At 36.9% G+C, this 22,474-nt stretch overlaps 1 protein-coding gene across 5 annotated transcripts in view; it reads left to right on the forward strand.

Annotated features, from left to right (window-relative positions):
• Nucleotides 1–22,474, forward strand: part of TTC6 (tetratricopeptide repeat domain 6) — a 198,148-nt gene that overhangs the window by 36,805 nt on the left and 138,869 nt on the right. The window lies entirely within an intron of this gene.

The following is a 22,474-nucleotide window of genomic DNA, read 5'->3' on the forward strand; positions in this document are numbered from 1 at the left end:
CCACCACCCCAGCTGTTAAACCACTTCTTGTCTAGTGTAACAGGCCTAGAGTTTTTGACATAAAGGTTGGAAAAGCAAGAACTATGGCCAAATACCACTCTTGAATTTTGATACTGTTAAAGATGAATATTTATGATAAAACATAAAGTGACAAATAATGTTTATCTAAATAAAGAAACTGAATGATACCCAGAAGAGCAAAGACTAGAAAACAAACAAAAAAACATCTAAGTATAGAATGGATAATTTATCATATAAATTCTACTTTCATTTAACTTTCTGTATTTTAAGATATTTCCAGAAGTTTTAAAATAAAATCTCCTATTTTAATTTCTATATTGCTACTTTGCTATCATGATATTTTTATGAGTCATGATATTTTGAATTTATAGACTATGAACAACCAACCAGGATGGATTTTTCCTTCCAGAACTACCTTTGTGTCAATTTGAAGTAACCTTCCTTTGCCTTGAACTATTTGCTATATCTGTAATGAAGGCATGTGATATTCCTGTCATAGGTTGTTATTTTTTGACAATTCCTGCCAGGCTTATTCAGAATGACTCAGCATCATGAAGGGCCCCAAATACTTTGAAAAGGGATCAACAAAAGATAATGAAATAAGATTATGGATTCTCAGGAAATGCAAAGACAAACACTAATCTGATACTACCACCACCCAATATTCCATTTATGGGTATTCATAAAGAACTTTGCTACAAAATCACTCTGCTTTGGAATCTAAAACTGAAAGCTGCCTGTCTTCAGACTCTTACTCACTTCTCTGAACTTCAGTTTCTTTCTCTTTTTTTAATTGAAGTAGAGGTGACACACAATGTTACGTGAGTTTTCAGTTTACAACATAGTGATTGAGCAGGTCTATATGCTATGTGACTGTAGCTACCGTCTGTCACCACACAACACTATTACAATACTATTGACTGTATTCCCCATGCTGTGCCTTTTATTCCCATGTCTTACTTACGCCATAACTGGAAGCCTGTATCTCCCACTCCCCTCATCCATTTCCCCCATCCCCTATACCCCTCTCCTCTGGCAGCCATCAGTTTGTTCAGATTGTTCTCTGTACTTATGGGTCTGTTTCTGCTTTGGTTTGGTTTTTTAGATTCCACATATTAAGTGAACTCATAAGGTATTTGTCTTTCTCTGTCTGACTTATTTCACTTAGCATAATACCTTTTAGGTCCATCCATGTTGTTGCAAATGGCAAGATCTCCTTTTTTATGACCATGTAATATTCCATTGTATGTGGATATATGTATATATATCACATCTTCCTTATCCATTCATCTGTTTATGGACACTTGGGTTGCTTTCATATCTTGGCTATTGTAAATAATGTTGCAACAAACATAAGGATGCATATATCTTTTCACACTTGTGTTCTCATTTTCTTTGGATAAATAGTAATGGTATTACTGAATCATTTCGTATTTCTATGTTTTTTTAAATGTTTATCCAATTTTGAGAGAGAGAGAGCACTCCAGTAGGGGAGGAGCAGAGAGAGAAGGGGGCAGAGGATACAAAGAGGGCTCTGTGCTGACAGCAGCAAGTCCAATACAGGGCTCAAACTCATGAAATGTGAGATCCATGACCTGAGCGCAAGTCAGATGCTCAACTGACTGAGCCCTCCCAGGTGCCACTGGTATTTCTATTTTTAGTGTTTTGAGAAACCTCTATACTGTTTTCCACAGTAGCTGTACCAATTTACATTCCTACCAGCAGTGTATGGGGGTTCCTTTTTCTCCACATCTTTATTGACATTTGTTATTTCTTGTCTTTTTTATTCTAGCCATTCTGACAGGTGTCAGGTCTCATTGTGGTTTTGATTTTCATTTCCCTAATGATGAGTGATGTTGAACATCTTTTCATGTGTCTGTTTGCCATCTGTATGTCTTCTTCGGAGAAATGTAGATTCAGGTCTTCTGCCTTTTTTTTTAATTTAAATTTTATTTTTTTTAATTTACTTTCAAATTAGTTAGCATATAGTGCAACAATGATTTCAGGAGTAGATTCCTTAATGTCCCTTATCCATTTAGCCATCCCCCCTCCCACAACCCCTCTAGTAACCCTCTGTTTATTCTCCATATTTAAGAGTCTCTTATGTTTTGTCCCCCTCCCTGTTTTTATATTATTTTTGCTTCCCTTCCCTTGTGTTCATCTGTTCTGTGTCTTAAAGTCCTCTAGTTCCATACACGTAGTTGCAAATGTCAAGATTTCATTCTTTTTGATTGCCAAGTAATACTCCATTGTATATATTTACCACATCTTCTTTATCCATTCATTCATCGATGGACATTTGGGCTCTTTCCATATTTTGGCTATTATTGATAGTGCTGCTATAATCACTGGGGTGCATGTGCCCCTTGAAACAACATACCTGTATCCCTTGGATAAATACCTAGTAGTGCAATTGCTTGGTCATAGGGTAGTTCTGTTTTTAGTTTTTTGAGGAACCTTAATACTGTTTTCCAGAGTGGCTGTACCAGTTTGCATTCCCACCAGCAGTGCAAAAGAGATCCTCTTTCTCTGCATCCTTGCCAACATCTGTTGTTGCCTGAGTTGTTAATGTTAACCATTCTGACAGGTGTGAGGTGTCATCTCATTGTGGTTTTGATTTGTATTTCCCTGATGATGAGTGATGTTGAGCAGTTTTTCATGTGTCTGTTGGCCATTTGGATGTTTTCTTTGGAGAAGTGTCTGTTCATGTCTTTTGCCCATTTTTTCACTGGATTATTAGTTTTTGGGTGTTAAGTTTGATAAGTTCTTTATAGATTTTGGATACTAACCCTTTATGTGATATGTTGTTTGCAAATATCTTCTCCCATTCTGTTGGTTGCCTTTTAGTTTTGCTGATTATTTCCTTCACTGTGTTTTGATGAGGTCCCAGTAGTTCATTTTTGCTTTTGTTTCCCTTGCCTCTGGAGACGTGTTGAGTAAGAAGTTGCTGCAGCCAAGATCAAAGAGGTTTTTGCCTGCTTTCTCCTCGAGGATTTTGATGGCTTCCTGTCTTACATTGAGGTATTTCATCCATTTTGAGTTTATTTTTGTTTTTGGTGTAAGAAAGTGGTCCAGGTTCATTCTTGTGCATGTCGCTGTCCAGTTTTCCCAGCACCACTTGCTGAAGAGACTGTCTTTATTCCATTGGATATTCTTTCCTGCCTTGTCAAAGATTAGTTGGCCATATGTTTGTGGGTCCATTTCTGGGTTCTTTGTTCTGTTGATCTGAGTGTCTGTTTTTGTGCCATGCTTATTTTTTAATTAGATTTTTTTGGTGTTTAGCTGTATAAGTTCTTTATATATTTTGGATATTAACCCCTTATCAGATATATTATTTTCAAATGTCTTCTCCAATTCAGTAGACTGCCTGTTTTGTTTGTTTATGGTTTCATTAGCTATGCAAAAGCTTTTTATTTTGATGTATTCCCAATAGTTTATTTTTGCTTTAGTTTTCTTTGCCTTAGGAGTCATATGTAGAAAATTGTTGCTATGGCTGATGTCAGAGAAATTACTGGCTGTGTTCTCTCCTAGGATTTTTATGGTCTCAGGTCTCACATTTAGGTCTTTAGTCATTTTGAGTTTATTTTTGAGTATGGTGTTAGAAAGTAGTCCAGTTCCATTATTTTGCATGTAGCTAGCTGTCCAGTTTTCCCAGCATCATTTATTAAAGAGACTGTCTTTTCCCCATTGTATATTCCTTCCTCCTTTGTCATAGATTAATTGACCGTATAAATGTGGGCTCGTTTCTGGGCTCTCTATTCTGCTCCAATGAGCTATGTGTCTTTTTTTTTTTTTTTTTTTTTTTTTTTTGTGCCAGTACTATACTGTTTTGATTACTCCAACTTTGTAGTATATCTTGAAATCAGGAGTTGTGATGCCTTCAGCTTTGTTCTTCTTTCTCAAGATTGCTTTGCCTATTTGGGGTCTTTTGTGGTTGCATACAGATTTTCGTGTTACTTGTTCTAGTTCTGTGAAAAATGCTGTTGGTATTTTGGTAGGAATTGCATTAAATCTATAGATTGCTTTGGGGATTAAAATTCATTTATATTCAAAGTAATTATTGATAGGGGCACCTGGGTGGCTCAGTAGTTGAGCATCTGACTCTTGACTTCAGCTCAGGTCAGGATCTCATGGTTTGTGGGATTGAGCCCCGAATAAGTTTCCACACTGTCAGCTTGGGATTCTCTCTCCCTCTCTCTCTGCCCCTCCCCCACTCTCTCTCTCTTTCAAAATAAATAAATAAACTTAAAAAAAACCAAAGTAATTATCGATAGATATATACTTATTGCCATTTTGTTATTTATTTTGTAGTTGTTTTTATAATTTACCTCTGATCCTTCTCTTGCTGTTTTTCTTGGTTTGTTGAGTTTTTTTAGTGGTATACTTGGATTCCTTTGTCTTTATTTTTTGTATACCTCTTACTGGGTTTTGACTTGTGGTTACCATTGGGTTTGTATATAACATCTTCTGCGTATATCTGTCAACATTAACTTGACGGTCACTTAAGTTTGAACCCATTCTTTACTCCTCTCCTCCCTATGTTTTAGGGAGTCATATTTTACATCCTTTTATTTTATGAATCCTTTGACTGATTTTACAAAAATACTTACTCTCACTTATAGTCTTTCCTTTCCACTCAAAGAGTTCCCCTTTAATATTTCTTGTAGGGATGGTTTAGTGGTCATGAACTCTTAGTTTTTACTTGTCTGAGAAACTCTTTGTCTCTCCTAGTCTGAATGATAGCCTTGTTGGGTAGAATTTCTCGGCTGCAGATATTTCCCATTCAGCACCTTGAATATATCATGCCACTGTAAAGTTTCTTCTGAAAAATCCACTGATAACCTTATGGAGTTTTTCTTGTATGTAACTGTCTTCTTTTCTCTTGCTGCTTTAAATTTTTTTCTTTATCCCTACTTTTTGTCATTTTAATTACTATGTGTCTTGTTGTGGACCTTCTTGGGTTGATTTTTTGAGGGGGGGGATCTCTATCTCTGTGCCCCCTGGATCTGGATATCTGTTTTTCTCCCCCAGATTAAGCAAGTTTTCAGCTCTTATTTTCTCAAATAAAATTTCTGCCCCCTTTACTCTGTCTTCTAGGATCCCTATAATACGAATGTTATTATGCTTAATGGAGTCACTGAGTTCCCTAAGACTGTTCTCAATTTACCTATCTTCTAGCCATTGATTTGTTTCATCTGGCCTGCTATTTATTCCATCAAGTATAGTTTTAATTTCATTTATTGTGTTCCTCATCTCTGATTGGTTCTTTTTGATCTCTTTGTTAAAGGTGTCCTCCACTTTTTTCTCAAATCCATTGAGTATCTTTATGATCAATACTTTGAATTCTCTATCAAGCATATTACTTGTGTTGTTTTGCTTAGGACTTTTGCTGTGGTTTGGTCCTGTTCTTTCATTTGGGACATATTTTTCTGTCTCCTCATTTTGTCTCTCTGTGTCTATTTCTGTGTGTTAGGAAAGTAAGTTACATCTTTTGTTCTTGATGGTAATGGTGTTATGAAGAAGAGGTCTTATAGTGCCCTGCAGTGCAGTGTCCCCAGTTTTTTAGGGTCTGATACTTCGTAGAGTGTGTCCTGTGTGTGTTTTGTATGCCCTGTTGTTGAGTCCTGGCCTCTTTTTCCTTCAGTCCCATTTTCTGAAGAAGCTTTCTTTACCTGTTGTGGGCAGCGTTTGGTCCCCAGAAGAGGTGGGGAACATTTTAACAAGGTGGTCTGCTTGGGAAATGAGACCTGCTGCCACTACCAATGCCAGAACTGACATTCTGCAAATCACATGGGTGGGGAGACCAGGTCTGGTGGGTGTTGCGCTGGTCTTCTGGGGAAGGGGGTCCACAGTGCTGGGACTGAGGCAAGTGTGACTAGGAAAGCTGGGTTCCCTGAAGTGCAGGGGGCAGGGCTTGGTGCAAGCAAGTTAGGTAGTGAGTGTTGACACTGGGCTAGCTCCCACAGGTGGCTGTGTGTTTATGTTGGGGGTTGGAGGAGGGAAATGGTGCATGCTAATTCCTGTGTTCCTGGAGGGGCCTCCCTGTGATCCCTGACTCTCAGGGCCATGCTCTGATATGAGTGAATCACTCTCCCTCCTGTCTTTTCCCCGGCATTTTTCAAACTGCTTGTTCTTTGTTGTGTCTGCAAGGTCTTTCATCATGCTGTGTCTTTAAGGGTGGGGACTCCACTTCCTAATGCCCTTGGGGCTCTTCTAGAGTGGAGCCTGCTGATTTATAAAATTTCAGGCTTTAAGTCCCACTCATTGTAAGAACTCATGAAATTTGGCTTTTCTTGCTTTCAAAGCAAAATGTTATGGGGATTCATCTTCCCCATGTGGCCTCCCTGGTGTGAAAGTCTGTTTTTCACCCTTCTCCATGCCACTGTCTCCCTCTCCACTATGGGCAGCCATGGTCTGTTTCACTCCCAAACTGCATCTTTGCCCTTCCTACCTTCTTCAATGTGGTCTGTTCTCTACCATTAGTTGTGGAGTTTGTTGTGGGTTATTTATGCTGATGTGAATGTTATCTAGTTGTATTCATGGGACAAAGTGAGCTTAGGGTCCTCCTACTCCACCACCTTCCCAGCATCTGATCTCTTAGGGAATTATAGACATTTTAACAATATTCTTCCAATTCATGAGCATGGAATATCTTTCTATTTGTTTGTGTTGTCTTCAGTTTTTTCATCAGTGTTTTCAGAGTACATGCCTTTCACCTCCTTGGTTAAGTGTGTTCTTGGATATTTTATTATTTTTGGTGCAATTGTAAATGGAATGTTTACTTCTCTTTCTGCTATTTCATTATTAGTGTATACTAATGCAACCGATTTCTCTGTGTTAATTTTGTATCTTGTAACTTTACTGAATTTATACATTACTTCTAATAGTTTTTTGGTGAAGTTTTTAGGGTTTTCTATGTATAGTATATCATCTGCAAATAGTGACAGTTTAACTTCTTCCTTAGCAACTTGGATGTCTTTTATATTTTTCTTGTCTAATTGCTGTGGCTAGGACTTCCAATACTATGTTGAATGAAAGTGGTAAGGGTAGACATCTTTGCTCTTGAGGTTAGGGGATAAGCTCTCAGTTTTTCACCATTGCATATGATGTTAGTTATGAGTTTTTCATATATGACCTTTATTATGTTGAGGTATGTTCTCTGTAAACCTACTTTGTTGAGTTTTTAGTATGAACAGATACTGAATTTTGTCAAATGCTTTTTCTGTAACTATTGAGATTATTATATGATTTATATCCTTCATTTTGTTAATGTGGTGTATCATGTTGATTGATTTGTAAAAGTTGAACCATCCTTGCGTACCTGGAATAAATCCCACTTGATTGTGATGAGTGAGCCTTAATGTATTGTTGAATTTAGTTTGCTAATATTTTGTTGAGGATTTTTGTTTCTGTGTTCATCAGAGATATTGACTTACAGTTTTCTTTTTTTATAGTGTCTTTGGTTTTGGTATCACGGTGATATTAGCCTTATAGAGTATATTGGAAAGCTTTCCTTCCTCTTCTATTTTTTGGAATAGTTTGAGGAGAATAGATTTTTAACTGCTCACTCAATTAATGTTGTTGTTTTTTTAATCCAATCTAAAGTTGGAACAATAATAACCATTATCACATGGGTTTGTTGTGAGAACTAAGTGAAATAATGTTTGCAAAATACTCAATGCCTGGCACACGGTAAGCAGTTGGTAATTGTTCGCATTCATAGTCCATTGTACATTCTTTTGCTTACCTTTTGTCAACTATCTAGCATTCAGGGATGGGTTGAATTTTTTTAAACAACCAAATGTCATTTAAAGCAATGTCTTTTGAATGAAAGGAGTGAACACTTTTGGAGTAAAACCACTCTGGGTAAAAAAATCCAGGTGTAGCAAGGAAGCAGAAAGACAAATTTTCTTATGTGGATGGCAAGTTGTCTCTGAAGGCAATTCTGAAAGATATTATTAAAATTACAGGATTAAATATAGAACTTCCAAAATGGATTTCTTTAAAGTAGTTGGCAACCTGAAGAATGCCAAGAATAATAAGATATTGCCCAACATTAATTCGGTCATGAAACATCTTTGAACAGATGCTGTATACATATCATAACTTATGATCTACTTATACCAGGAGATACAGGCTTCAAACTCTAATATTATTTTATAAGCCATGGAGTGTTATGATTGCTTGGGCTATGGGTAGATGAACTAGTCAGGGATGTCAGGATATGTGTGTATCGATGAGAGTTGATTTGAGAGGATTTCCTGACTGTTTTGTGGAGAATGAATAGCTATAGTAGGAAGTAGTTGGATTGGCTAACTACTATGGGTTACAGTAGTTAAGAGGCTATAGTGGAGGTTCCAGAAATATGTGGTCAGCAATTTAAGGATTTGGTGATGAATTAGATTTGGGAGGTGAGGGAGAGGAGAGGTGTCAAAGATGGCTCCTCTTTTCTGGTATTTGCACGTGGCAGTGCCATTCCAGATGAGGAATACCAGAAGATAACTAGCTTCTTGAAATCTATAAAGAAGTAGGTGGTTGATTCTAAAATCACATTCTAACTGGATAGAATGGCCTAAGGGAAAAATGAAAATACAAGTAACGTGTTATGGGGACAATGAATTCTGAATGAATGTTAAAGGAGGAGAGGCATTTTAATAAAAAATAGTTTTCAAGAGGTTTAGAAAGTTTGGGAGCTATCTAGGTTAAAAAAAAAAAAAGAACCTTGTCTTTTTTTCACACAAACTCCAAATATCTTACCTACCTCTGCTACCTGGAGGAAACTATAGCAGGAGGGTATTTGGGAAGAGAATTCCTGATGGAAGATCAAGCATAAGTAAGGTTGCTGAGCCAAGAAAGGGCCTAGTGTATTTGGGAAATTATTACAGTATGAATGATTTGAACAATTTATAAAGAAAAATACAAAGTTTATTGGTATGCTTCATGAATTGAAAATTATTTAATGCATGAGATACTAATTTTGTAAACTATTATTTTCATTAATAAAAATACTTTAAGTGGAAGAATAAAGTATAGTGGTTGCTGAATTTTTAGGCCTAAACTTTTAAGGAACTTAATTTTGAGAGGAGATCTTGCTTTATTTATTTTTTTTTCAGACAATATGGTATGTAATGAGGCGATAAAATCAGTGTAACCCATGTAACTCTACATAAGGAAATAGTTTGATTTCTTTTTGTGATATGTACCAACTCTTAGCAGTATTTGTTTTGTCTGAAATTCCAGAGTGAAAAATTCATTCCTTTGGTCTTCTTTAGCAATGCATTTTTTCCCATAAGATGGTGATTTCTTATTACTTATCTGTCATTTACATGAAGGATTACTAAACTTTTCTGTAAAGGATTAGATAGTAAATAGTTTAAGCTTTGTCGGCCAAGAGGCAAAATCAAGGACAGTATGTAGGTACTTAATATTATGAGAGAAGATAAATTTCCACAAATATTTATTGATGAAAACCAAAATATTATTAATGAATGCTAAAATTTGAACTTTATATACTTTTAACTTGTTATAAATATTATTCTTTTGATTTTTAAAAAATCTTTGGAAAATGTAAAGCCATTCTTTGTTCATGGGCCAAACAAAAACAGGTGGCTGGCCAGATTTGGTTGGTAGGCCATCATTTGCCAACTCTTGATTTATATTATGTTGTGGAAGTGTGTCAGTCATTTTATGTGATCATGTTTTCCTTTTTTTTTAAAAGTTTATTTTCAGAGAGAGAGAGCACAGAGAGGGCAGAGAGAAAGAGAGAGAGGGAGAGAGAGAATCCCAAGCAGGCTCAGCACTGTGAGTAAAGAGCCTGATGGGATCATGACCTGAGCCAAAATCAAGAGTCGGACACTCAACTGACTAAGCCACCCAGGTGTCCCACTCATGCTTTTCTTTTCTGAGTAAAAGGGAGAACATGAGGACCTTGGGCATTGTTAATTGAAAGTGCATGTGAGGTGGTGAAGCCTCTGGTGGGAGTAATTTTGGTTTGGTTAGTTTTGGCTTTCTGTTTTTATAAAAGCTCTGGATAAATAAAATTTCTGAAAAAGTCCTTATTTCATCTTCACTTTTGAAATGTATGTAATATGGAATGGTTATGGAAACTCATAACAGTTTTTAAGAACATAGCTGTGTTTTTGCTGTAAAATTTAGATATTAGTCTAAGGTGTAATCGTTGTGTGGCACAGAGTTTATTTTTCTTTGAAATATAAATTATATGATGATTAATTACCAAGATTTACAAGTTAATTTCAAGTGTTAATCAGTTCTTTTTTAAATTTTTTAAATGTTTTTTTATTTATTTTTGAGAGAGAGAGACAGAGTGTGAGCAAAGGAGGGACAGAGAGAGAGGGAGACACAGAATCTGAATCAGGCTCCAGGCTCTGAGCTGTCAGCACAGAGCCTGACATGGGGCTCAAACCCATGAACTGTGAGGTCATGACCAGAGCCGAAGTCAGATGTTTAACCCATTGAGCCACCCAGGCTCCCCTCAAGTATTAATTTAAATTCTTAATTCTCTAACTTACATTATCAAATTGAAGGGTTTTTACTTTATTCATTATGCCAATTACTTCAGATATGATCATGGTATTAACATAGATAAAGGTTTGAGAAAACAGTGGCATTTGTGTCACTTTTGACCATCTGAAAATCAAAGAGTTGCCATGGTTAATGTGAAGCTTTATCTTATGAGAGGGTCAGGTTCCCAAATCATCACATAAGTTGAAAATGAACAGTCAGAATTACCTTGAATATCTTTAAGGCACAGGGACCCTGTGGGACACAACTAAATGGTCTCCAAGCAAGCCCAGGGGAGGTAGGCTGAGCCCAAGATGACCTGGCTGGTTAATGTTTGGGGTTGTACAACACCTTAAGACCAGAATCATATTCCTTAGGTGAGATGCTCATACTCCCACACTGAACAAGGAACAGAGACTGACCTAGGCAGCAGTGAGTCATTGTTATCTCATGCATCCACCAAAGCCTTGATTTGAATAGATGACTTTCTTTTTCTTCCCCTTCTCCCCACGTATATAGTTGAATCTATGAGAGTTAAATGAACATATGATTACAAAGCAATTTACAAATGAAATGAGTTCTAAATATAAATTTGTTTTTAGATGAGCCTATCTATATGATTAACTTAGCAAGAGCAGTGATTTCCAGTGTCCCAGAGAGTCCTGAGGTCCTGTGGAGGGAGGAGAAGGAAGGAGTGGGCACGACATTGGCATTCTCACTACTCTTCAGCAGCCCTTCCCTTACTGCAACATTCCCTGTTTATCTACTATATGTGCTGAAGCTCTAAGTATGAATTTGTTTGGTAAGAGAATCCTGCTTTTAAAAAGTTGAAAACCACTGATTTAAAGAGTATTTCCGATAGTCATAATTCTCTAGTGCCTATAACCACACAACAGTTTTCTCAAGCAATGCAGGTAGAGTGCCTGCTCAAGCCACTGGGAAGATTTCTTGCTTCTCTCAGGTGGTGGCTCTGGGATGCCTTGTCATGGGGCAGAGACTCCCTTAGGAGAGAAGGGGAGAGGAAGTAAGAAAAGATACCGCAAACTCCTTTGCTGTCAATCTGCTAAATTCCCTGTCTGCCTCTGGCCTTGTGATTTACTACTCCTGTCTTCTGAGGGGGGAGGTAGGGGAAGGACAATTACCAACACTCCCCCCTCCCCCCACCACTTCCTGGTAGTCTCCAGGTTCAGGGCTCTATAGGTTCCAAAATTATACTTTGGTGGCACCAGGCTGTGTTATGACTTTTGTAGGCCCTAGGTACTTTTGCCTTTGGGGATGCTTATGCCACAGAAAATATTAAAGGCTGGATTCATGATTACATGCTCATCATTATTGAACTTATTTTTTTCTTCTGATTTTCAAAGAAACTAAAATGAAAATGTCTTTATAGGTCCTTAAAATGTCATGGTCCCCAGGCTGAGTCTACTGGATCAGTCAGCCCTGGTTAGGGCAAGAAGACTGAGTTGGAGGAGGAGGACTGTTTTTTGGTGGGATGTGTTAAGTTAGTTTATTCTTTCACTGTTCACTTATAGCACCCATCTTCATTTTCTGGTGCACCCATCTAGCCCCCATCACATACCTACTATGCATCAGACATTAGTCCCACTGGGCTGGATTGGAAGACAAATCTGAGAGGCAGAATTGTTACCTCTCACAGAAGACTGAGGCTTTCTTATGAGGTCCTGTGCATCATGCCTAGCTCTTTCATTCTTTGGGGTTTTCCTGCCAAGTAACTCCGTATTCATGCAAAAGAGATTTTGGGAAGTCTGTCTCATTAGACTTTGCCAGATGTGTCCAAACATATCTGAATCCCATTTAGATTCAAGATGGGACAACTGATATTTCAAAAACTTGAGGGCTATTTTTATTAATCTTTTCTTTTGATCTGTAATAATAGCCTTAAGGAATGGAGAATAAGAATTAATAAGGAATATTCTTTTAAACTTTCTCCTTATTTCTCCTGACTGTGCCTTAAATTAAGCCCTCATCAGCTTCACTTAGATCCTTTCATTGTCTTCAGGAAGAACTTCCAGTTTTTACCCCCACTAAAGTTTATTCACCAGACACTTATATTATGTTATTTTCTCACTAAAAATTTGGTTGAATCCCTACTAACCACAGAATAGAGTCCAACTCCAAAATATGTATAGAATAGAGAGTTTTTCATGATTTGACCTTACTAACCTCATACTTTTCTCTTGCCATCTAATGGCCTTTACCAGATGTATCAGTCAGCTAATGCTGTGTAACAAAACCTGGACTCCAGTGGTTTAAGACAATATTATTATAACTTTTACATCTGTAGATTTACTGGAATCGGCTGATTTACACTGGGCTTGCACATGTGTCTGTGGGTCAGTTGGCTTGTTCATGTATCATTGGGTCAGCTGGAGACTTTAACTAGGGCAGCTCTGTTCCATGTGTCTCTCTTTTGGGACCAACATATAGACCAGGCACTTTCATGTTTTTTTCACCCTGGAACCATTGGTTTGACCAGTCAAAATGACTGCACAAAGGGACAGCAGAAGCTCAAGAGAACAACATATAAGAACTCTTGAGCCCTAAATTCAGAATTGACACACAATACTTCTGCCTCATTTTATTGGCCAAAGCAAATCACATAGATGAATTAAGAGTCAAGACATAGGAAAATATACTTTTCTTCTTGATGGAAAAACTGAAAAGTTACATAGCAAAGTGTGTAGGTAGAGTGAGAAGTGAAGAATTGAAGCCATTAATGTGATTTGACACACCAGCCATCCACTACACTTTTTAAAAAATGTTTATTTATTTATTTTGAGAGGGGAGAGAGGGAGAGGCAGAGAGAGAGAGATTGAGATTGAGAGAGAGAGAGAGAGAGAGAGAGAGAGAGAGAGACAGAATCTCAAGCAGGCTCTGTGCTGTCAACTTGAACTCACCAACCATGAGACCATGACCTGAGCCAAAATCAAGAGTTGGACACTTAACCAACTGAGCCACCCAGGTGTCCCATATCCACTACACTTTTAAAACTTCCTGAACATACCATATCTGCTTAAGAAAGGAATGGTAAGGATTTGTTTTGAGCCATTGTGTCATGAGGAAGCCTGACAAGTCTATTCTTGCTATAACACTATTATGATGTTTCCTGCTTCTTGATCTTGTGACTCCTTTGGTTTCTTTCACACTGATTCTGTGATCTTGCCAGCCTTTCAATACCATCTACATGAAAAAGGGTCCGTTTCTGATGCTCCCAACTGAGAACAGTGATCAAACCACTTCATGACTTGAATAAGCTGTTTGCTTCTACCCAGAGATAAACTTTGTTGCTTCAGAAATGAGCAAAGTGGGAGGAGGGAAATTAAGGTCATAGGTAATGTCGTTCAAGTTCTCACAACTTCATATAAACCCAAATGAATAGAGTGATTTCCCCCTTTACATTGGAATCTGGCTGTCAGTACAGCTATTTTAGAGAAGCAAACCATAGGGTTCCTCACCATCCCTTGGAAGTAGAACTGGGTATAGGGAGTGAGGGGACCAATATGAAAATACCTTTCATCCTCACCTTACCTATTGGCAGTAAGTGGCATATTTGTGCCTGCCCTGGGGGAGGATAAAGGACTTGAAAATTTGACCAAGGAGTCTTTCTCCACATGAAATGCCCTTTGTATCCACTGGGCACATTTAACTCCTACTTTTCTCTTATGCCTATTTTGTGGAAATACTGCCTTCTATTTTAAATCTATTTAATCTGCCCCCTCCTCACTCCAACTCTGTGTTACAAATTTACTTTCTGTGTCTTTTATGCCATGTATTATTGTTATTTATGTATGTACCAATATATATGTTTGTCCAGGCTGTGAATACCTAAGTGATCAGAATCGAGTCTTACTTGTCTTTTTATTTTTAGTAGGATGGATCAAATGAATGCTGAATCTGTTCTATCAGATCATAAACAACCTGGAGGCAAGATTATTTATCTTGTGATTTTTTATCCCTCACATCACCCTGCATAATTCCCTGGACTTAGTAGTCATTCTTTAAATAAATATTTGTTGAATGGTATAAATTAAAATATGCTCTCTCTTAGAGACATGAATTTTATTATTGAAGTATTTATGTTATTAAATCATGTGTGACATTAGGAGGTTTCAAGAACATTCTTATAGGTCCTTCTGAAAATTTATCATTTCTACTCCCAGATCCATACAAGAAAAAATTGGAGGAGCTGGAATTTAGTATGGAGAAGGGATAACTGAAGGCTCCTTTATGGGTGGTATTAGTCATTTTTCATCTTTTTTTAAAAAAAAATTTTTTTTAACGTTTATTTATTTTTGAGACAGAGAGAGACAGAGCATGAACGGGGGAGGGTCAGAGAGAGGGAGACACAGAATCTGAACCAGGCTCCAGGCTCTGAGCTGTCAGCACAGAGCCCGACGCGGGGCTCGAACTCACAGGCCGCGAGATCATGACCTGAGCTGAAGTCGGCCGCTCAACCGACTGAGCCACCCAGGCGCCCCTCATTTTTCATCTTAACTAAGGAAAGTGTATATGTATAAACTGCCTAAATTATAAACATAGTGTAGATATTATTATTTATAGATCTGTGTTATAGGACTTACAGAATTTCCTTCATTGGCTTTGTTTAATAATAGGACGAGGAACCATTTCTTGGTGTGGGCTTATAACACCTTTTGCTTCTAGTAAGCTCTTTATTTCTCTGTGATTTGGTAGCCTTCATAAATGCTGTTAACATTTGGTTCATGGGATGTGTCCTTTTTCCAAATTTTTATTTTAATTCCAGTTAGTTAACATACTGTGTTATTTTAGTTTCAGATGTACAATATAGTGATTCAACACTTCCATACATCACCCCGTGCTCATCACAACAAGTGCACTCACCTACTTCACCTATCCCCCCACCCACCTCCCCTCTGGTAACTATCAGATTGTTCTTATAATTAAGAGTCTGTTTCTTGGTTTCTTTCTCTCTCAATTTTTTCCTTTACTCATTTGTTTTGTGTCTTAAATTCCACATATGAGTGAAGTTATATGGTATTTGTCTTTTTCTGACTGACTTATTTAATTCAGTATTATACTCTCTAGCTCCATTCATGTCATTGCAAATGGCAAGATTTCACTCTTTTTAATGGCTGAATAATAGTTCATTGTATGTATCCATACCAGCTCTTCTTTATCCATTCACCAATCATGGACACTTGGGCTGCTTCCATATCTTGGCTATTGTAAATAATGCTGCTTTAAACATAGGAGTGCAGGTATCCCTTTGAATTAGTGTTTTTGTATTCTTTGGGCAAATACCAAGAAGTGAGATTGCTGGATCATAGGGTAGTTCTATTTTTAACTCTTTGAAGAACCTCCGTACTATTTTCCAAAGTGGCTGCACCAGTTTGCATTTCCACCAACATTCACAAGGGTTCTCCTTTCTCCACATCCTTGTCAACACTTGTTGTTTCTTGTGTAACAACACAAGATTTTAGTCATTCTGACAGGTGTGAGGTGAAAGGGATGTGTCTTTTAAAGTTGCTGATATATGTAATGAAATGTTAGATGATACTATTTCATGATGTATGTGGAATAATTACGTGGGACAAAGAAGGGTGTATTAAGTATCTCCTGGTATATATTGTTAATGAACACACTTTTTGTTTTGATTAATAATCTAGCACAAAGTACTTCAGTTTTTAATAGATTTTCTTAAACAGAAAGGCTAACAAAAATTATGGAGACTAGGTAATAAGGAAGAAAACACACACTTACCTATATAAATGATAATTGTTATGTGATTCTGAGATCATAGGTTTTCTAGGAAATGTCATGACATATGTGAAGAGCTAGAGTTTTACCTTTTGGGTTTTTTTCAGTTATTTATTTCTTTGTAACCGATCACCCCAAACCTTAGCAGCTTAAAGTAATGGACATTTATGATTTCATATAGTGTCTGTGGGTCACAAATCCAGGGGCAACTTCTGTGTATGATTCTGGCTTGAGGTTTCTCATGGGATGTCATCAAGATCTTGTTGGGGGCTGCCATAATTTGAAGACTTGATTGGGGCTGGAAGGTTTCAATTCCAAGACTGGCAATTTGGTGCTGGAAATTTGTAGGAGACCTCAATTCCTTATCATGTGGACCTCTTCATAGGATTGCTTGAGTGTTAACATGACAGCTGGTTTCTCCTAGGGTGAGTGATCTAAGAGAGAGTAGGTGGAAGTTGCTGTATCTTTTACGACATAGCTATACACTGTCATTTCTGCTATATCTTACTGATTATTGATTACACAAGTTATCCCTATTCACTGTGGAGGGAACTGCTGGGAAGTGGAAATCACTAGGGACCATCTTGGACACTAGCTCCCAGAGCCTTTTTGTTAATAAGACCTGGGAATGGTACTACAAATGTTTTTGCTGAATATTAGGATAGGTTAGGTGTGTGCTAACTTAGTAAGTTTTAAATTTTTTGAATGATTTTATAATAGAAAACATTTAAGAAAATAAATTGAACTTGTTATTTGATTTTAGGGACAGCAAAAACTGATAGAAATGTTCAGATTTAATGTCATCTGAGAAACCATAACAAAAATGTTTTCATCCTTTTTCAGTTTATGTCTTGAAAGTTTTAGAATTATAAATTCCTGTTGGCTAAATAAATAAAAGAGGTATAAAAACTTTCAATGTGAATTGATACAGGCATATAATTAATCAGGTGGTCTTATATTAAGATATGAAATGAGAACCGCTGTTCTCCCTTCCCTCTTCCTCTGCTCCCAGCCCCAGTTTTTTTTTTTTTTTTCAGAGGCATAATTGGAACTGGTGCATATTCTGATATTTGTACTCTTATCCTCATCTCTGCCTATAAACTGAATCCCTGTTGAACTTGGGTCCTGTACATAATAATTAGGTTGCTTGAGTACATTGCTTTGTATTAAAAAAAATTATTTCTAGTCTGTTATTTTAATTTCCCTAATTAGATTGTAAACTTCTTGAGGAAAAGAACCTTGCCTTCTCATTCTCTTGGATCCCTGGCCCTAAAGCACTGTAACACACTGTTGGTCAATAGCTGGTCCTAAATCACTGAATAATTATTGCTTAATTCAGAGGAATATCATATCTGATATAGTAGATACCATAACCTAGAAGCAGGCATATTCATTCATATTTATCTGTAGGTTTTTGAAAGGAAAAGCCTAGATTTGTGTTGCCTTCCCTGGTATGAATGTTAAGGAGTAAGGGATAGTGCATTACTTGATAATATTCTGGAAATATTTTTCTGATTATATCTGTTTTAGATGACCTGGATTAAACAAACTTTTCATGAATGCTTCAATAATTTTTTTCTAAAAGTACTCTATAGTTTTATGAGATAGGGCACCTATCAGAAAAGTAATATGAAAAGTGGAAATCATGGACTGTATTCTGTTAGGACTTTGTGGAAAAGATACCATACATAGTTAGTTATAGATAGTGTCTGTAACAATTTTGATATTTAAATTTATGTGGTAGCCATTCAAGTTGGTTTTTTTAATCATATTTTTTTACAACTGACAGTTTACTGAATATATGATCCAGCCATCCAGAACAATCATGTAAAATGTTTAATTAAAAAAAAAAGTCAAATGTGGTTGGGAAGGTTTGCAAAGCAGCCCTGACACATTCTTGGTCCCGTAAGCAGGATTCTGCAGGCCAATGCCAGCAGGGTTTTGCCTGCGGGGAAACAAGAAAAAGTCAATGCAAATCAGGGCTGTTTCTCAAGAAAATAACCTGTGTGGACAAGTATTAGTTTAGGGCTATAAAAATGTCTTTTCTTTCCTTCTTTCTGAAAGTTAAACTTCGTAGTAAGTTATTTAAAGATAGCGCACCTTGAATAAGTGCTGACGAAATCTTAAAAGAGTATCCGTTAAAAACATTCTTTTGGCCCATGTCTTTGCAGCCAGCCTCCTCTGGGGAGAACTTGGATTGCATGAGGAAGAGTAGGGGGAAAGTTGCGCTCAGCACCTCTCTTCTTTTAAAGAGGATTTGAAAAGAACACAGGTTCTGCCTAACAGGCCAGAGGAACACTGCTGCTTCTGTTGCTAGTCCAGCGGCTAGAAGCGGTTCAGGGGAAAGACCGTGGGCTCTGTTTGTTTTGAATACTACACAGCACACTTTGGGGCTCCGAGCTCTGGTTTCAGTGGCTGAAATCTGCGCTTCCTTCAGACTTCACTGATCTTTCAAGTTCCTTCCGGCTCTGACATTCTGGACTCTAAGGTAGACACGAGAGGTCGAAGCTGCTCTGTGAAACACATGAAAAATGTATCCAGGATTGTGAAGCTGGGCTGCTCATAGCTTTATAAATTTTCAGGTGTTTAAAAATTTGTTCAGGGACGCCTGCGTGGCTCAGTTGATTAAACATCCAACTTCGGTTCAGGTCATGATCTCATTGTTTGTGGGTTCCAGCCCAGTGTCAGGCTCTGTGCTGATAGCTCAGAGCCTGGAGCCTGCTTCTGATTCTGTGTCTCCCTCTCTCTCTGCCCCTCCCCTGCTCATGTTCTGTCTCTGTCTCTCAAAAATAAATAAACTTTAAAAAAAAGTTAAAAATATTTGTTCAACTCTGACAGACCATGTGAAAAATGTAGAAGTATATTAGTTATTATAGTTTCTGACCCAGGTGGACAAAATAGCATTAATACATGTAGCTCCCCCTTATCCATGGTGTTGTTTTCTGTGGGTCCAGTTACCCACAGTCAACCACAGTCTGGAACCAGATGATCCTCCTCCTGACATATTGTCAGAAAGTCAATAGTAGCCTAACGCTATGTCACAATGCCTCCGTCGTTCACCTCACTTCATCTTGTCATATAGACATTTGTCATCCCGTATCATCGCAAGAAGGGTGAGTACAGTACGGTAAGATATTTTGAGAGAGAAACCACATATACATGACTTTTATTGTAGTATATTGTTATAATTGTTCTATTTATTATTAGTTATTATTAGTAATCTCTTACTGTCCCTAACTTATAAATTAAACTTTATCATAGGTATGTCTTTATAGGAAAAAACACAGTATACATAGAGTTTGGTACTATCTGTGGTTTCAGGCATGTTGGAACATATCCCCTGTGGATAAGAAGGGACTACTGTAATTGTATTTCTCTTAAAATTTTTCAATTTTTTTTTAGTCCCAAATCCAAGATTTCTGATTCAAGTCAACTTTTGTATCTTCAATAAAGTTTTTTAGTTTTCCTCACACTCTTAAGGCACTGTTTTGATAGTTTATATTTTTGTTGCTTTTGTGATTTTGTTCCTTTTTTCCTTTTTCCTTTTTTAAGTAGGCTCCACGCCCAATGTGGGGCTTGAACGCACACCCCTGAGATCAAGAATCACATGCTTCACTGAGTGAGCCAGGCTCCCCCCTTTTCTCATTTTCTAAATTTGGTTTTTGTTAATGGATTTAACTGCTAAATAACATTTCTAATACTTTTGCATTAGATTCTTTTGAGTTTTCTAGGCATACAGTGATAGCCTCTTCAAAAAACAGTAATTTGGTTAAATCATTTCCTATAATTGTATGTTTTATTTATGTTTCATATCTAGAATCTGTAAGTATAATGTCAAATGATGTTGGTGACAGTAGGCATCCTTATTTTGTTTTTATTTTAATGTGAATAATAATAGCTATTATGTACAGAATATTTTCTATATTCATGTATAATCTCATTTATTCCTTATAATAAACATGAAAGGTATGTTCTATTATTATCTCCATTTTATAAAACTGAGACCCAGAGAGATTAAGTACTTTGTTCATGTCTTCCCAAAAGTAACAGAGGCAAGATTTAAATCCAAGCAATTGGATCACAGAGCATGTATGTTCAACCAACTTATCATACTGCCTTCCATATAATTTTCACTTGAGACTGCCATGAAGATGATTATGTTTTTTTTGACTTATAAATTAATTAATTTCCTGAGATTAAGTGAAGCAACTATTTTACTATTTTTTAAATTTGACTTACTAATTAATATATTTCCTAAGGTTAGAGGAAGCGTATTTTTTTTTACTGCTTTTTACTCTTTACACATCCATTATGTGTCTCTGTTGCTAGAATTTAATCTAACACTAGCAAAATTATTGTCAATAAATGGTTATTTTTTACATTACAGGTCTTTTTTAAATGTCAGATGTGAATTTTTCTATAATATATTCTATGAATGTATTATAATACAAACAAAAATAAGTCCTTTTGTCATAGGACAATGCCTTATAACTATCAAGTATACATTTTACTGTTAGTAAAAATGTCAAATGAGCAGAGAATACTTCCAAGTCCTTATCATACTAATCACTTTTCTTTTTACATTGAAGTGAAATTCACATAACATAAAATTAACCCATCTTAAAGTGAACAATTCAATGGAAACCTAGTATATTCACAATATAGACTCATTAACTCCCTTTGGTTCCCAAACAATTTCCTCACCTGAAAGGTTAACTCATACACATTAAGCAGTCACCCCCCCATCTACTGCTCTCCCCACTTTGCTTTCAGCGCCTGGCAACCATTAGTTGGCTTTTTGACTCTATGGATTTATCTAGTCTGGATTTTTCATATAAATGCTGTCATACAATATATGTATGGCCTTTATGTTTGGCTTCTTTCAATTAGCATACTGTTTTTGAGGCCCATCCATGCTATAGCATGCATCAGTGCTTCATTTTTTATTTTTTGGCTGAATAATATTCCATTTGTATGTATGTGCCACATTTTTTCATCCATTCATCAGTTGATGGATATCAGGTTGTTGCCACCTTTTGGCTATTGTGAATATTGTTACTATGAAATCGATGTACAGATGTCTGTTTGAATACCTGCTTTCCATTCTTTTAGGAATATTCATAAAAGCAGAAATGCTAGATTATATGGTAATTCTATGTTTAAGTTTTAGGTAACCATCAAACTGTTTCACAGTGACTGCATCATTTGCGTCCCCACCAGCAATGTACAAGTTTCAATTTCTGCACTTTCTCACCAACTCATGTTATTGTCTTTTTTTTCTATTATAGCCATCCTGGTGAGTGTGAAGTGGTATTGTGATTTTGATTTGTGTTTTCCTAATGATTAAAGATTTTGAATATCTTTTCAAGTGCTTTTGGCTATTTGCATGTCTTCTTTGGAGAAATGTCTATTCATTTTCCCTTCATTCTGTTCAAGAGATATTTTATATTGATTGATTTTCATGTATTTAACCATCTTGAATTCTTTTAAAAAAATTTTTAATGTTTATTTTTGAGAGAGAGAGAGAGAGAGAGAAAGAGAGAGAGAGAGCAAGTGGGGGAGCTGCAGAGAAGGAGACACAGAATCCAAAGCAGGTTCCAGGCTCTAAGTTGTCAGCACAGAGCCTGACCCAGGGCTCAAACTCATGAACTGTGAGATCATGACCTGAGCCTAAGTTGGATGCTTAACTGACTGAGCCACCCAGGTGCCCCTTAACCATCTTGAATTCTTAGGATAAAACTCACTTGACCATGTCATTCATAGTTTGCTCCTGGCTCAGTTTGCTAGTACTTTATTCAGGATTTTTGCATCTACACTCATAAGGAAAATGGTCTATAGTTTTCTTTTCTTGCAGTGTCTTTATCTGGTTTTGGTATTAGAATTATAGAATTAGTTACAAAGTTTTCCTTCCTCTTTTATATTTTGGAAAAGTTTGAGAAGGATTGATGTTAATTTTTCTTTAAATGTTTGGTAGAGGGGTACCTGGGTGGCTCAGTCGGTTAAGGTTAAGTGCCTGACTTTGGCTAAGGTCCTGATCTCACCATTTGAGCCCAGCATCGGGCTCTGTGCTTACAGCTTGGTCTGGAGACTGCTTTGGATCCTGTGTCTCCTCTCTCTGCCCCTCCCCGGCTTGTGCTCTCTTTCTCTCTCTGCTCCTTCCCAACTTGTTCTCTCT

This window comes from Panthera tigris, chromosome B3 (genome assembly GCF_018350195.1).
Source record: "Panthera tigris isolate Pti1 chromosome B3, P.tigris_Pti1_mat1.1, whole genome shotgun sequence".
Lineage (NCBI taxonomy): Eukaryota > Metazoa > Chordata > Mammalia > Carnivora > Felidae > Panthera > Panthera tigris.